Raw genomic sequence first — 9525 nt, 5'->3', positions numbered from 1 at the left:
ATTTCAACAAGAAAAAAATTCAGAAATTCTACATATTTTCTAGGCACTTTATACCTACAAGTCTTCAAATCCTTGTGTCTTCATTCCTTCTTGGATTCTCTCATCTTTTAAATCTATTTTTTTCCTTCATCTTATAACTCTCATGATTTTTGTGAACACCTAAAACATATTCAAAAACTCTCTTTTCAGTTCTTCTACTTTTCTTTTCTTCGCAAGGTGAATTTCTACACACTCTCTTATGCAACTCTCTAGAGCAACATGTAAGTTATTTCTCCAATCTTGTTGTTATTTATTGTTGCTTCATAATACCATTGAAGGCTTTATTTTATAAATATCATAACCCTCACGAGACATCGCATAGAGACACCCAAAATTGCTCTTTCATTTCCATCCTATTGTATTTTAAACTTGATATTTATATGCTTGAAATTCTTCATCAAATTCTTTCAAACATGGCACCCAAGCTTGCTAAACTATGTCAAATGACTTTCTATTGTGAATTCCTCTAAAAGGTGAATAAAAACAAGAACCAAGTCGCACTTTTGAGAAATTGAAAGGTTTTTAATTATTTTCTAAAAAATCATTAGCTTTTCCCTCTATTTTGGGCACTTGAAATGAAATAATAAAATAATAATGGAATTCTAGTGGACACTTAACTTATGAACACTTCCTTGAGCATCCAAATTGAGTAAATTAATTCATTTCTAATTTATAATATGCCTGTTAACCCCTTTAACCTTTGAAACCTTGAAATTATGCAATATAGTGCTTGTAAAATAACATTAAGCGCCATGTTTGCCTCTAATTTTTGAATTGGAAGCCAAGAATTGATAAAAATAATGTTTTCTCCCTCAACACTCCAAAATATGCCTTGAAGATCCAACCTACACCAAAAATGCAAAACATGAAAATGGAAAGATTTTTTTTTATTTATGGCAATGCATGATTGCTTGTGAGTTTGAATGCTCTTGCATCAAACACACTGGATAAGAAGTTTGTGAGCATATCTCAAAAAAGGAGTTAAGTAGTATGACTACCCTTTCAAGTTATAAACAACTTGCAACATACTCCTATGTTGGGAATAGGTACCACATGAATTTATTTCTTTATTTCTTTCGCTTCTTCTAACATATTTTTTGGTATAATAGTTGTTCTCCTCCAAATAATGACTTACATGGAGATAACCATTTTGAGAGAAAAATCTATACTCACAATAAACTCAATGCATTATTCAATAATCAAAGGTTACAATACATTTGTAGTCTCTAAGCCTTTATAGGAGTATCACCAACTAAAAATTTAAAAGTAATTATGATAACATAATAATACCCATAAAATTCATTATTAAAACCTCCATCACAAATCTAAAAATAAGATAAACAATACACAAATCTATCAAATGGTACTTAGGAAACCATGAGCTAAAACTACCCAAAATGTGGTGCCCAAATTTTTAGTTAGAAATTCGTCCAAATCCCAATACAATTGTATAGGCTAGATTACAGGGTTTAAATAACACATTGCTTCCACCTTCCATAAGTTCAATGTCACAATTCACTTACCAACTTGGGTGCTCATTTTTTGATTCGTTATTTTCTTTAAAAAATATTTTATGGCATGTTAGAACACATATCATCAGTTGGTAAACATGTGTAATTTCATATTGTAGCTCTTTGCATGTCATATATATTTTTACATTTCTAATTCGAGATAGTTCCAACTTTTGAAGCCCATAACTTTTAATTTAGGGGGTTCTTTAGGTCCCTTTAAAAAAATACATATCCAAAAGAGATCTATGTACCCAACATTCAAGAACAGATGTCAAACAACCTATGCTATTTATTTTGGATATGAATAATCTTTGTAGCTCATACATAAGTAGAAATAAAAGAAATCATTGAGGTAGGGTAACTCTAGACAATGCTCCTTACATAAGAAGTCACTCCACACTATATCTTTAAGAGGCTTAAAATACATAACATACTTTTCAAATATCCATACAATGACAATCACCTTCGTTACACATACCTCCTCTTAATATCACAATCGAGGGCAAACCACCAAATCTAGGGTAGGCTTATTCATTAGTTGATATAATAATTACACAAGTTTTCTATATGATCTAATATAACTAATTTAAGAAATGCATGCCACATGTCAATGTTTCAATCTACTTATATACATTATAAATAACATATTCCTTAGTAAGGGGTAAACCCTTGTGTTGTTCTTCTTTTGCCCCTGCTATCATTTGTGGATAAGAAGTGTTGGAGAAAGAAAATACTTCTCCCATGTTTGTCTTATCTATAAGTTCAACGACTTATGGCCTTCCCTTCCAGATTTGAGAATATGGTTTTTGGAATCTTGGAGGCTCATCACAGGATTGAACTTTATCCTTCTGCTATGGGTTTTTGTGTCGCTACTTTTCAATCTCATGCTGATAGGGCTCAGGTGTTGGAAGGTGGTGTTTGGTTGTGGGGTAAACACTTGATTTATCTAAGGCCTTGGTTTCCTTCCTTCAATTCTCTTTCCAAATTTATTAGTATTTTTCCTACTTGGATTAGACTTCCTAATCTATCTCTCTAATATTGGGATAAGTCTTGCTTTGAATCTATTTGAAATGCTATCGAAAATTTTATTATGGCTGATGCTTCTTCTCAAATCTATGATCACCCTACTTTTGCTCGTATTTTTGTGGATATTGATACCTCAGAATATTTTCCTTGAGAGGTCATCTTCATTGTTGGGGACATGCAATGGTCTGAAATTATTGACTACATCTCCCTTTCTTCTATAATAGATGTTTTGTTGTTGGTCACCTAGTTGCACTCTTAGAAATCTCTTCATAATGATGAAATGTGATGGAAAAAATGCTCTTCATGAGCATCTTATTGTGTTATAGTTTTTTAATCTTGAGGATGACTACGGGGATGATAAATTGGGTTCAAAGGCTACAACTACTTTAGAGGTTCTTGATGGTCCAAAATTGATTTTGAAGGCTATGGTTACTTCAAAGATTTGTAATGGTCCCATTGACCAGTGTGTGATTTCAACTTTGCCTTCAGAGCCTATTGTGGCTTGCTTGCAGGATGATATGGCTATGGTTTCTACTTCAATATCTCTACCTTCAGAGCCTTTGGTAGTGATTCCTCCTACTTTCGCTTGCTCTATACATTCAGAGGAATATCTCCTTTGGGTTGTTGTATAAAGAAGGAAGAGAGGTCTTCCTAAGCATAAAAATGCTTATCTATTTGTCATGTCCCCTTTTCTAATTTTAGCACTTACTAATTATAGTAAGACCAATTATCTAAAAAATAGTAACCAGGACTTGCAAATAAGCCAAGAAAGTCTAATTGCCAAAATAAATAAATAAAATTATAAATATTGGCAATTAATGGATATTATTTAAAATACTACTATCTATAAGAGGGTGCAAGTCATGGGAATAACAACTTTTGGTTGTGTAGTGGATTTAAAAGTTACCATTTGAGATGAGCAACTCAACAATTCGGTTTAGAATGTTGAAGATTTGTTCGATAAGGGCAAGTGGATGTTTCCAATATTGAACTACAAGCTTATTTCCCTCCCAGGCATGGATATTTTTGAAGGAACACAATGGACCACTGAGTGGGTGAATCAGTGGTAATCTAAAACTTTAACTTTCTAAGAGATCTAAGCTTTAATAAAATAAATCATTAAACTATGAACAAAGATATGAAACATATTTACACACACACAGAGCAAACTCATAACACAATAATATACACGGAAAACCCACGATGGGGAAAAACCTTGGTGAGAAATGTTGTTGGATTCTATTGCTCCAATCTAGCCTCACAATGAAAAACTGATTACAATGTTTATTGGCACCAACCCAAAGGAGCACCAACCCTTGATTTGAGCACCCACTTAGATGAATACAAAAAGGTAAATAATAAGATACTGTTTATGCATCTGGTTACAATTGATGTATTGCACCACACTAATTATCTTCTTTTCAAGAGATTGACTCATCTCTTTTTTGCTCTCTGATCTTCAGTTTCAATCCCTCATCTCTGCTCTATATTTATCCTTGTTCTTGCTCTATGATCTCTGCTCTCTGACTTTTGCACTTATCACTCTTTCTTCTTTGCCTCTCACAATGTATATAACCCATTGTGTTATTTGCCTCGGCTCTGCACTCTTTAGTCTCTGGTCTTTTCTCTTCACGACTGATTTCTACTATCTTTGTATCTACTTTTATGCTCTATCTCATCTCCCCTTCACATCTGATCATTATAACTGCAATCTCTTTATGTGGTTTTATGCTTGCACTAGCATCGTGCTATGTGCACCTGCAGTCCTCTTTTCTTCTCTCTGTTCTATATCCTTTGTATCTGCAAGGCTTCTACACTTACACACCTGTAGCTCACTCTTTTTTCTTCGTTCAACTACTACACACGCATTTTTTTCTACCTTGGTGGTCAACTACATACTCCAAAGATTTTCCCTCAAAAAAAAAATCAAATAAAATCATCTTGAACCACTGCATGATCTGCCTTGTCTCATCATTCCAATTCAGTAGTATTCCACATTTAATGTTTCCTTTCTTCTTCTTTTAGAAACCTCTACAATCTTTTTGAATACCTTCTATATCGGGTACACACAAATCTTCCTGCCCATAGGAATTTCAAAATAGTCTTCTCGAGCTTCCAAGAAATCTACTACACAATTTGATGTGCCTGCTAGCTTAGCAACCTCGACTACCACTGTACTTAGATTACTAAAATTAGTAATCTCTATCTGCATGTAAGATCTGATATTCAACCTCTGTTGATCACCTCGAGCCCTTCAACCATCTGCAACAGATTCACCATTAATGAAATCTCCATCTTCTTGCATAGATAGGATCGACTACACCTACCTTCTTAAATGAACTCTTAATAGTTATCGTCATCAATATATATGATTCATCCTTCGATCCCTGAAAGCCACTTGTCTTCATTTTTGGCGTCCAAATCACTTGGTTAATATCGGTCAACTGCCACGTAAAACTCTATGTTTATTGGCATGCACCATGTCGTCAAAATCCTCTCATTCAAAGTCCAGATCATTTGGTCATACATTGTCAATAGCCACATGGACCATCTTCCCTATCGACATGCAAATGTATCCTCAAAAAGTTCTCATTAGATGTCCAAGTTTCTTGGTCAAACTTAGTCAACCGCCATGTGGATTTCACAAGCTACATCGATGTGTTTAGTAGATCACATAACACGCGTATTATACATGTTCTTGTGAGAGAACTCTTCCTGCAGCCTGGTGGGAACAACTCTTTTCCTTCCCTTCATTTGCCTCACATTATCATTTACAAGTCCATTTTATTTATGCGGGTTGGCAGGGTGCTTCACCCTCCTTTCATTTTCTTGGCCCGCAGGATCCTCTTCCTCTTCATCTGCTTGTTGCGAGATAGCGAGGGACACTATTCTCTTTGTTTTTGTGTTGCCCCGCAAGACCATCTCACTTTGGTCATCTTCATTGCGGAATAGCGAGAAAGACCTTTGTTCCAATAGTATTCTTACCTCGCACAACTTTTTCACTTTGCCTTACTATGATGCGGGATTGTGCGATACACTATACCTTGCTTGCAGTTACCCCACATGGTCATTCGACCTCAACTTTCTTAGTGTGAGATGGTAGGGAACCTCTCTCCTCTTTATTCTATCTTAACCCACACACCTGCATCTCACCCTTTTCAACACTGCGGGGTAGTGGGAGGACTTTATCTACTTCGCCTTTAAGTTATCCTGCAGGGCCCACATGAACACGTTACCATCAGGTAGAGCCAACGCTGCCAGCTGGACATTTGCATACACTCAAACAACGTGGTCCCGAATATCGGGGGCCGGAGGCTGGTTGGACCTCGACATGAAAACAAAAATAACTTCTTCTTTTCCATTTGGAGTGACAAACCGATAAGGGGTGAAAAACCTTTCACCAAAACACCAAGTCATGCCAAAAACAAACCGCATCACTACATGGGCCTGACTATCGGGGTCGGATTCGGCCAAAAGTTAGAAGAGAGAGAAAAAAGACTTAACTTTTCAAGTCGGAGGCAATCACCTGACAATATACAGTGCAACAAGCCAGGGTCCATATCGGAGGTTAGAGGATCAGACAAAACACTAACTTGCAAACTTAGCGAACAACTTCCACTTTTCAAGTTTGAAATGATACTCCAATAAAAGTCACTTTTATAGTGGGGACCCTTGTAGAACATGGGGCCGCCTTGTGTACACCTTTGCAACACATGAAATCACTTCTTTTGTGTCTACTAGTTCCTCTGCAACCTGCAATGTTTGTGTAGCATAACACGACGTGTTATGTACAACTACATAGCTTGCATGTTATGTGCTTCACCTATCTGCAACTGTTCTCTTATTGATGTCAATGACAATACAATGCCAATAGTTTCTATTATGGATATGGGCACCTAAGTTGGTGTTTGAACATATTTTCTATTTACCTATTCCGAGTTGCAACATTGATTCATTGATCTCACTTTTTCTAAAAAGCTTATGCTGTTTTCTTTAAAGGCTGATAAACCAATGAAGAAGAATCTCAAGGGCTGCTAAACCAGAGTGGTTAAAGACTCAAGGAGAAAGTGTCTAAGGGGTTTTAAGAGCAATCTTACTCGGGGGTTGCATGTGCACTTCATGCTTTGTAGTTGTAGATTTTTATATCAAGTTTGCAAGTGAACATTGTAGGAGTTAATTTTAGTTTATTAGTTGAATAATAAAAAAATATGTTGTTGGTTATTTTTCTGTTGTAAGACATTTTGGAGTTGATATTGCAATGTTATTTTAGTTGATATGATTTTAAGAAAATCTCAAATTACCCGATTTACTAGTTTCTTTCATTTTTTAAATTTGAAGTAGAAAATCGAAAAAGATTGGTATATCTGATTTAAACAATTAATAAGAGTTATCACACTATCCCTGGTTAAGGGTGTTCATGGTGGTTGAAAGGTTCCAAAGGTGGTTTAGTTTCATATTTTTTGTCCATTTCTTACTGTTGCTTGTTTGTTGGTGAGTTGTCCTTTAGGTATTTGTAAAGGGTTTCAAGAGCCATTTAAAAATTGCTTGTTCTTGGTTGGCTATTGGTTTGTAGAAATTGGCTTAATAATGTTTAGTTGATGGTTGTTGTTTGGCATAACTTTTTTTTTAGACTGCAGGAATCGGGATATAGCACCCCCTATAAACTGTAGTGCGATGGGTAAAGTTTTTAACGTGACCGGTGACGCTGGTGCGACACATCCTCTAATACCATGTGGGGTGGGGGGAGACTAGACCTTGTGACCTCGTGCTTCATCACTAGAAGTGTTGTTTGGCATAACTTATCTTGTACACCATATTTTCTTTTTTTGAAAAGGGTATTAGGTTGCTCCAAAACTTGCTTTATCCTCTAATCAAATACATATTCCTTAGTATATAACATTATGTCATAATATGCACTTTGTGATCCAACTCATACTTTTTCAATCAAATATACATAATAGTGAGGATGCGATATAATAGAAATTGATATGTACTCTATTCAGTTGTAGGATCACATGGGTGACCTTAATTTGAAAAATTAGAGCATTTAACCTTCTACGTGGTCTTCAATTATGCACTTTTGGTTATTAGAAACTTGTTTGTTTGTGTCCATCTATATTTAGCAGTGCTTAAAAATATCACCAAGTCTTGCTATTAAGAGTAAAAACCCACATCTTGTCTTGATGGTAGGTAGTCCTTATGTACAAATTTAGTAATGTTTGAACAAAAATGAAGACACACAAAGAAAAATAAAAAATACTTAAGTCCATGTCCTTGTGAATATAACAATTGATGTTGTGAACTAGATGTGAGTGCTCTTTGTGATTGAATAATAATGCTTCCTCATTTATTCTCTAAAATGGTCAATAAATTTCTTTTATGCAACAACATACGATTCAAATTATATATTTCACACTTGAATTGACATACAATTTCTCTAAAATGGTCAATAAATTTCTTTTATGCAACAACATATAATTCAAATTATGTATTTCGCACTTGAATTGACATACAATGATTAGAGTTGTAGTCAACTCGATTCATATCAATTATTATATTTGATTTTTGAAAACGAGGACCTTCATTACCTTACAACTTTGAATCAGTCTAGATTTGCCTAAGTGATTTGGATCCACAACTAAGCATAATAAAACCAACAATTAAATTCAAACTATTAGACAATGATAACTCAAATTCAATTTAAATACCAACACTTATACAGACATACCTACTATTTACATATTTTAGACTATCACACTACAGACAAAAACTTAAAATAAATAAATAAAATTAAAAATAAACTTTTTCACTTGAAACAGGGCATCATCATCCAAATATTTTAATTTGAAATTTTTAACATAGTATTAAATTCAATTTAATAAAACTAGAAAATAAAGTATAACAAGAGCAAAGTCTTAAATGACAAAAAGTATCACGAATACCTACTTATATCTAAAATGACAAAATTCATACTTAAAAAAATATTTTTCACCGGCCTACGAACCTTTTAATTATTTATTTATTATTAATAGGTGTGAGTACCTAAGCCTAAGCTTTCCCAAGGTCAATTATTTAAAAAATGCAACTAACTTTCCAAGGTGTTGGTATCATAAGCCCACCTTAAGAATAGTGCCTTTTCAATGCAAACGTTATTGGGAATAGACAAAATCATATGGTAAAGAGCTATTGTGAACTTCTAAGACAAATCTCAATTTGGAATAAATAAATAAAACAAAGGATTAACACCTAAATACAATGGAGAAATATAAAACAAAGGATTACTACCTAAACTTAGTGGACAAGTATAGAGTTTAGGTGTAGTGGAACAAGAGTCAAGAGATTACTGCCAACTCACCCACTTCAACCCCTAAAGTCAAGCTTATACAGAACCTAAGAACCTAATCTCAGAGGACATGTTTTATAATTTTAATTATATTAACAAATCAAATAGATTAGTGTTATTAATAAGATTTAAATTAGTATTGATTAATGAATTTTGAGATTGACAAGTGATAGATTAAATGAGAAGTTAGTAAGTGTTTGTTTTTGTTGAATTGCAATTATTGATTGTGAAGATGCATCTGTGTAAAATGTTTGATGATGAAAATCGAGAATTTAGAGTTAGATTTTTGTTGTAGACTATCATAATGTCGTGTGTAATGTTTTTATTATTTATGAATGTAATCATATATAATTTTATCATGAGATAGCATGATCTTATTTATCTTTCAATGATTTGATATTGCATTACAATGAATTGCAAGCTATATGAGTTTATGAAGATATATGATTTTTTTATGGAGTATTTTTCATCCACAAAGTCGTTTAGCTATCCGATACGAGAGCACGTGTCTTAGATTGAACCTCTTTGGCTAAGAGCCAAGGACTGAGGAGGATCCAATTCACCAAATTCACCCGAGGTATGATCCCAACCTCATCCCTCATGATG

This window comes from Cryptomeria japonica, chromosome 11, assembly GCF_030272615.1.
Source record: "Cryptomeria japonica chromosome 11, Sugi_1.0, whole genome shotgun sequence".
NCBI lineage: Eukaryota > Viridiplantae > Streptophyta > Pinopsida > Cupressales > Cupressaceae > Cryptomeria > Cryptomeria japonica.
The sequence above is the reverse complement of the archived record's forward strand: the minus strand, read 5'-3'. Positions refer to the sequence as shown.